Source organism: Molothrus ater, chromosome 1 (genome assembly GCF_012460135.2).
Source record: "Molothrus ater isolate BHLD 08-10-18 breed brown headed cowbird chromosome 1, BPBGC_Mater_1.1, whole genome shotgun sequence".
NCBI classification, from domain to species: domain Eukaryota; kingdom Metazoa; phylum Chordata; class Aves; order Passeriformes; family Icteridae; genus Molothrus; species Molothrus ater.
In genome coordinates, this window is record NC_050478.2 from 124151161 (window position 1) to 124160092 (window position 8932).

Genomic DNA, 8932 nt, shown 5'->3' on the forward strand with positions numbered 1-8932 from the left:
TCCAAAACATAAGAAAACACCTGTTTACAGGACCATATACAGCATTTCTATCTTAGTATTAAGAAATATTTGTTATATTTGTTAAAACATCAATGTTTAGCAACTGAGGGATGATGAAATAACTGCATACTGTTATGCACAATGTTACACATATTAAAGTATTAACCCTTCTAGCTTATTCTTAAAAACCTTAAGTAAGCAAAAAAAAAAATTAAACACTAATGAAGAAGGCAGTGTTGAGTTCTTCTTGCTGTAACATAGAGGAGAAGAATCCTGCTGACATCCTCCATTACATCACAGTTCTGCAAACTGGCACAAGCAGAGGTAGATGCTTCACTTAACTCCAACTGCTCCACAGTCTGACTGTGTCTGACTGCCAGAAAACAGATGCTGCAAAGCCATAGCAACATTTGTGCCATTTATCAGCAGAGTCCTTTGCAATTATGATGTGCATCAATGAATTTCAGCCAGGAAGAATAATGTCTCCTGGTTAAAACACAGACATTACAAATTCAGTTACTTCCTACTCCTGCCAAATATGTCCATATTCATGAGCATCTTACAGTTTCCACACTGTAATTTTTTTTTCCATAAAATGGGAATAATAGTTTACGATAGCACTGGGAGATTGAAAAACACGTTTCATTAATATTTACAACATTCCTCTTGAGAACTGCAAAGTCAGCGACAGAAATTAGTAATTTGACATGACAACTTGTAGAGATACATCTTACTGACAGCTATGTGTACAGCCTAGGATATGCAACAGGCTGTTTCTCCTACAATGTCATCAACCTCTCATATGAGCCTAAGATCACAAATACAAAAAACTATTTTATTCCATCCAAGCAGGCAAGGTGAAATGATTCCTATACCTTTAGCCTACAAACTTTTAATGAAAAGTTAATTGAGCTTTAAATAGCAGGAGGGAGAAAAAGTAAAAATCAAAAACAGGCCACAAAGTTCCACAGGATTTATTTTTAAAAGTATACATCATGACAATTTTTTAAAAAATTAATACAGATGAAGGTTCATTGGGATTATCTCTACCACGAGGTAGTTGCAAATAATATGGCAGGAAAAAAAAAACATTTCTAAGACCAGTGAATAAAAGAAAGTAAGAAAAAAAGTAGAAGACAAGGATAGAAAAAAACCCACCAATTTGTTCTGCAAAACAGTCAGCATAGCTGGGCACGTCTTTAGGGTTCCTATAAAAGTGTATCCATATATTCCTGTACCACAGTCTCTGCTGTCTAACGCAACCTAAATATTCAGCAACTCACCCCATAAGCTCCCCTTAGGCCCTGGCTCCTCAGCTTTCCTCCTGGTGGGAAAATGCCCTCAGAGAAGCCCCACTCGCAGGAGGTTCAGCCCAGTGGAAGCAGTGGCTGCAGGCTGTGTCTCACAGCAGGCTGTGAAACCCTGTGGCTGCTGCCACGTTTCGTCTCCTGTGTCCCTGCTCCCACCACAAGCCACACAGTTACACATTTCAGTGAAAAGGCTTTTAACCTTTAAATGCAGTTTGTTTTCTTACAGAAAGCTTACAAAGGAGGGAATGCTGATCCATTTCATGCATTAAAAGCTATTTGGAAAAGAGTTGGGTTTTCAGGAAGTATTTCTGGGTGCGATGGAGTCACAATTTACAGTGAGACTGCCAGTCCCAAGGGAAAGCAGGAGAGATCCAAGGCTTTTATCTGTAACAAGCCTGCTCAGCTTGGCTTGTGCTCACAGTGTGCTGGTGAGGAGGGCTGGCTCTGCTTGCACAAGGGCACTTGTGTCTTCCAAGGCTCCTCAAGTTCCCACCAAGCTTTTACTCCATGGGAGAGAACAGCAGTGTACTTGTTTGCTTTAACATACTTTTTTATTAGAGAAGAAACATTGTTTTCATGGGATGTCTCAAAAATAATTACATAGAACAAAAGCATCTCTTCACTTAAGGATTACTACCTAAGGAAACTTTAATTTTTAGCAGTGTAACAGCCTATATAAAAAATTGTTCATAATATTTTGGATGTCATCCTTCACCAGCCCCCCTACTATGTCTTCTCCAATTCCAACATATGTTCATGTCTCTGCTTGGGATAATTTTTGATAGCAGGCAAACTAATTAAACATTCCTTAGAAGCCACAGGGCTGAAGTCACCGTGTGGTGACTAAACACTGCAGCTGTCAGGAGAGGCAAAATGGGTTCCCGTCCTAATCCCGCGCTGACCTCGGAGCCGAGCCTGAGAACCTGTCAGAAAGGTGCTCTCACAGCACAGACAGCAAGCAGCAGCTGCTTATGCTCAGCAGGCTGCAGCCAGCCTTTTTTTTTCCCTTCTTTTTTTTTTCTTTTTTCTCCCTTTTACTTTTTCACTGTCACTCTGGATATGCACTTGCACATGCACATCCCTGCTCCTGGTGAGAAGGAGCTGCCTGCGAGCTCCGTTTCTGACATGAGTAAGCCCAGACAGAGATGAAACCCAATGTCCTCTAGTCAAACTGCAGGCAAAAATCCAGCACCCACCTTGTGGCATGGGACAAAAAGCATCAAAGATACATTTTTAGGTATTTCTCAATCCAATTAAATCTAGGTATTGGAGAATGCTAACTCTTTTATTCAATTAACAATAGTATTAAGTTATTTTTCCCTTGGAAAATAAAGAACATTAATTTGAAAAGTATACTGATAATACAAGCAGAATTCTTTAATCATGCTAAATTAGTCACTAAAGCATAAATATGTGGCAGAATATCTCACATATCTTTAATCTGAAGGAGTAATTTTTTTAAAATAAAAGGCACAGAGGAGGCACAGAGAAAGCAATCCTTTTAAAATATTGTAAATATTTAATGCAGATACAATACTAACTCACAATGAAAAACCTGACAACAGATCTAAGAGAGCTGGAAAACCTGAACCCCAGAATTAGGCATTCATTCAAATAAACAAACCTCAGCAATTCAGTTAAGTAAAATTACTAAATTGACTTGAGGACTGCTGTGCTCTGCCTGATGATCAATAAAGGAGGTGGCTATCAGTGGTGATAACACTGGTCACCACACATTTATCCCTCTTCATGGCACCTTAGAGCAGCCTAATTTTCTAAGAATGCAAATGTGATAACTGTTTATGGACAGCTAACTCTAAAAACAAGAGACTGAAAGAGGACTGAAGAGACTGAAAAACTACACATTTTTGTAGAAGTTACTAAAATGCAATTTAAAGAACAACTCAGCAGCTCAGTATTACTCAGCACTGCCTCATCAATTTTGCTTGCTTCCAGCTCACTGCACAGTCTAGTTCTTGTGAGCTATCCAAGTTATCTAGTTACATCAGGTATCCAAAATCTTCCTTTGGTACCATGAGCCCATCCTTTCATCACTAGTTAAGCAACTCATCAAGTTTCCTCCAGTTCAGTCATAGAATCAAGAAATGGTTTGGGTTGGAAGGGACCTGACAGATCATCTAGTTCTAAAACCCCTGCTGTGAGCAGGGGCACCTTCCACTAGACTGCTCAAAGCCCCATCCAATCTGGTCTTGAACACTTCCAGGGACAGGTCATCCACAAATTCCCAGGACACCTGTTCCAGTGCCTCACCGTCCTCACAGCAAAGAATTTCTTCCTAATATCTAATCTAAATCTACCCTCCTTGAGCTTAAAGCCATTACCCTTTGTCCTATTAATGCCCTTGTAAAACATCCCTCTACAGCCTTCCTGTAGCCCCCCTGAAGTACTGGAAAGTGCTAGAAGGTCTCCTTGGAACCTGCTCTTCTTCAGGCTGAACAATCCCAATTCTCTCAGTCTGTCTTCACAGAAGAGGTGCTCCAGCACTCTGATCATATTCATAACTCTCCTTTAGACCCTCTCCAACAGGTCCATGAAAGCTTGAATACATAAGGCAACAGTGAACAAGCTCAACTGTTTTCAATCCAACTTATGCAAATTTGACCCTTGTATTTCCTGGTTCTGTACTAGTGGGGCATCTTGTAACTGAAGACTCAGTATTGGTTTCAGTGAAGAAAAACTTGATTATGGATAGTGAAGTCCACTATCCATGTGGATATGGATAGTGAACTGCACTAAAGTCTCACACAAAACTTCAAGAACTACCTTGTGATATCCAAGACCAAGATATTGAAAAAGGTGTTATGACTAATACTGGTCTGAGCCCAGAAACAAACACATTTTAAACTAGCCAACCAGGGTTACTGCTTTTTTCTAAGGTCATTTTCAGACTCTCTGCTTTCTTACTGTTTCTCAAAGGTACATGACAAATATAATTTAGATGAAAAAACGGTCAGACCTCCTTTAAATGCTGGGAATTGAGGAGAGCACTTGAATTCCACCATTGCCTGTGAACAGCATTTTCCTGCTAATTTCTGGGAATACATCAAACTTCCCAAAGACTCAGACTTCTCAACTGTCAGAGAATAGGAGCAAGGTGAGTAATGGGTGTTTAGCAACAGCACCATCACTCTTCCAGGCATTAAGCAACCCTTGAGGAAGCAAGAGCTGTAAGTTCCTTGGCAAAACAGGTTACCAGAAGTTCATCAAATCTCTCCTGTGATCAGCAGACTGACTTATGAAATACAGCGCTGTATTAGAAGATATCCATCCCTTGGACTTCGAGGCATTTCAAGACAAAGAGCTTGGAACTATAAAAGATCTTCTAGTGGGCAGATATCTATTATTTAAAGGTGTTCATCACACTGAAGCTTATGGAGTTATTTATTCCCCAACAAAACTTAAGTTCTCAAGACACAGGCTCTGAAAAGAGTGCCTGCCTAATGAGAACCACCCTGCAGCACACCTCTGTGTTTCAATGCAAGCTGCATTCCTTGAGCTGGGGCTCTTTCTAGGAAACGTACTTAACAAATGAGATACAAATTAAAATCTGTAAAAACAAAATTCCATTTGAAACTTTATCCCTGTGAAAATGAAAGAGAAACAAGAGCAGATTGCCTGTGACAGATGTTAGCTATTCCTCCCACAACATTATTGGAATGTGCACACGTACATGGTGATTGGTGCAGGAGATGGGACCTGATAAAATAGAACTCCACTGACCCTAACCTACAGAGGGATGTGAGCAAAACTCTGCTTTTAAACTTTACTGTTAAACTTCCAAGCACAGTTGTTATCACTATCCATCATACTGAACTAATATTCAAAGTGACTAACACCTCAAGATAATAGGTTTATAGACTATAAGCAGCTGAGCCTGGGTGCACTGACTGTACAACATAAGGCTCAATGCTATGAACAGCCCAAAAAATACCTATTAAAACTGTGAGAGAAGTTTTAGGCTTGTTAACATCAGTGTCCACAGATCAGCTCTTTTAAATAACAAATTTTGCTTGCCACAAGTGAGAATCCTGAATAAATGCATAGACTGTATTCAACCAGGGATTTTTAACAGGCTCATTATTATCTGAATTAAAAGATATTTTTCTCATTAATCAAAATTTTTACTGTAAAAACATATCTTTTTTTTTCTTATAAGTTATCTGATTTATTAAAAATAATATCATAGAAAGATTCTATACTTTTGTCAGAACACATCACATAGGTCACTATATAATGAATGCTTTCTGCTATGATTAAAGCTGGCTAAAAAGCAACTTTCTGCAAAACACCTAAAAGCTGTACTTTCAAATCAAGAAAAAAGGAGTACCAGAATAGGAGATGGTCTGTGAAGGAAATGGCAGATTGATAAAATGGGGTATGTACTGTACTGCCAGCTGCTCCAGGTGTTTGCCTTCAGAGGGAAGCTGTGCCACTACCCACATCACTGTCATCATTTACCAACGAATACCTGACAGGTGCCAACTTCCAGTCTGGGTAAAACACAAGCATTCTTACGAGCAGCACTGCTGTGATCATATCCTTCTATCAGCTGCAGGATGCAAGAAGCTAAAATAAACTACTCAGGGAGAAGCTAGCCATGCTGCTGGACTGCATTTGTGTGCATCAACCATCAATCTGTCCAGTCAGAAAATTCTGTGTACATTTAATATTTTGAGGGGAGAAAAATAACTGATTTGAGGAGGGGGAGAACACAGTATCTGCAGTGGGTCTTTTCAAAATTAAAACTTCTCAAACTTCATTTTCTATTCATGATGTTGATTGGCTAATTACATTTTAACCCTCTTCCTCCTCAAACAATAGCAGCTCCTTATTTCATTTTCACACAGAAACAGAGCCGCGTTCTTGCTCTCCATCTGCTGGCTCTGCAGGAGCAGTTGACCATGGCTTCCAGAATACTCTCACTGCTGATAAGGAAGCAAGGAAGAGCAAGGAACAAGGTGCAAAAGCTTTATCCTAGACCCCTTACTATTAATATTTGATGAAGTTGTGTCTGCAATGAAATGAAAGCAGACATAACAGAACCAGGAATAATCCCAGAATTAATCAGACAGAAAATATGAAGGTGATGACCTGGGCTTTATGACTTCAAAGAATCCACTGGTTTAATCATATTTGTTTCTTCTAAGTAAATTTACTCCAAACTGGATATCTGTTAAGAATGCTATTTATTTTTATTTACTATAATAATAATAGTGATTATCATTGATTTATATTACTGATATAACATTATTGACCTCACAGGTTAGGTTGTGGCATACCCTGGAGACTTCTACTTGATCCAAGTGTTAATTTAACAGTAGTCTTCAAAATAATCCCACACACGGAGCCCACCATGAGAGCTGCTATCCAATCTCCTACTCACAGTTTCTAATAACCAGCACACTAACTTATTTTTAAAAGCTAATAGCAAATTTTAAATTGTAGTTATATATTTGCATCCTTGCATGTTTATGAGAGACAAACATACTCCAGCACACAAGCTAACACAGAGTTTTAAAAGATGGACTCACAGACAGGCTGGATGGGCTAAAAGAGCAGACAGAGGTTAAACAAGGTGGTTCCATCTATCCAACAGCCTCTGATGTGCAGCATGATCAAACTTCCTATAGAGTCAATGGGACTGCTCCAAAGGAACTGCTTCTCTGGCTTCCCTAAACATTTCTGATCACACAACATTGACTGTGGGCAGGAGTGGCCCAGATGGCAAGAAGAAGGTTACTTTTAAAGCACACTAGCAATGACCGCCAGCATTCCACTAATGCTCTTTTAAGTTTCCACATATCTCATTTCTCACTCACTGGATTTGCCTTGAATTTCCCCTTCCCTAGCCCAGGGCACTAGTTACCTTGTAATAATGGGGCAGTCTGTACAAATGGTGCTCCAAGAGCCACTCCAGCTTCTACAAGGGAAGGAGAGGCAGTCCTTAGATGCACTTCTCCTCCCCTTTTCAGTGGGAAAACTAAGAGAGACTGTGTAACTCAGATTAGATGGATTAGTGTGAGGCTGAAAGCAGCCAAAATACTGATCTGTACCCCTTCAAAACAATTTACTCGAATTTGCAGAGGGTTTCACAAGGTCTCTTCTTTTAATGATCTCACAAAGAGATCATTAAAAAACCCACCCCACACAGAACACCATGCTAAGCTTCATGGAATAAGAAAGATAATGATCACATCAGTGAGTGGAAAAGATAAAATCAAGCATAAAGTGGTTCATTTTCTCAGTTAAGGGAAATCTTCAGTCAAGTCTCACTGAAATGTAATAATTCAATCTGTGTACAAACTCCCTCCTCTTAAAATCAGTAAGAAACAAACTATTTACATTAATAAAAATACTGCTGGTCAGAAAGAGTTACATAAGCTCCTCACAGAGTATATACAGTGATGAGGATATAAAGTGACAAATGAAATTCACCACAGGTAAATGTGAACCAGGTCACATTGAGGGAAAAATATCTAAACTTCATGTGCACACTTAAATACTTTCTCTTGCTCAGAAAGAGTATCATGGGGTTACAAGAGAAAATTTAAAAAAACCACTTGCTTCAGACTCTGCTGCAGTCAAAACCCGAATCAACTCCTTGACTTTACCCAAGAAAAAGAAAACTAAACTGAAAATATTGTATGCTGCTGCACAAAATAATGGCTTTAAAAAGCATCCCTTTTATTGACCTTCTTGCCTGTGAAAGGATAAAGTTAAACTTCCAAGTGTGGAGAGAACAGTGAGAAAAAATATCTGTGACTATTCAGCCTCAAAAAGAAAGGACTGAACGGTGTGACCAGTAGCCCCTGACCCTTGGTAAACTTCAATTTTGTGTGAGAAACAGGAATGTATTTGAATCTTGAGTCACGGAAAGCTCCAAGTGGGTAAAATGGTTCATTGTTGCTTCTAATGCAGGAATAAGCAGGCATTAAATAAAACTGGCATAATAAGCTGAGAAAAAAAATAACTTCATTTATCACACAGGCTGTGATACTCTGCCATAAGTTATTGCAGGTGCTGAAACAGTTGACAGAAGTTCAAGGAGTGTTTTACTGGGGCAGGGGAGATCAGTGAGGGGCTATTAACCATGAGAACACTACCTCTTGCTCTGGAAGCCCCTCCAGCTGGAAGCTGAACAAAAGCACTGCACTGTTATTGCCCTGTCTATAAACCTTCCCCAGGCACTGGCTACTGCTGGAGACTGGGTACTGCAAGAGGTATTGCTGTCTTACCCAAAATAGCTGTTTTTATGTTCTTGTTTCTGCCACAAGAAGCCACAGGCAACCACAATGAGAGGCTTTGAGGGTAGGCAATCAGCTCCCAGGCTGGCTGGAGGGAGCAAATGCAACAGCTCAGCTGGGAAGTTTTTCTTTTTCTCTCAATTCCTTGCTCTGCATCCACTCAAAACACCTTAAAAACCCCAATTATTTTCAAATAGCCCCAGACACGAGTTAAACAGTTGCGATTAAAGGCAACTTTAAAGGTAGTTTCAAAAGCTACCCTTAAACAAAAACATTCAAAGGCTGGGAATCTCATCACTTACCTGGAAGAAAAATTCAGTAATTGAAAAAGGAAAACACAGACACCCTGGAAACTTG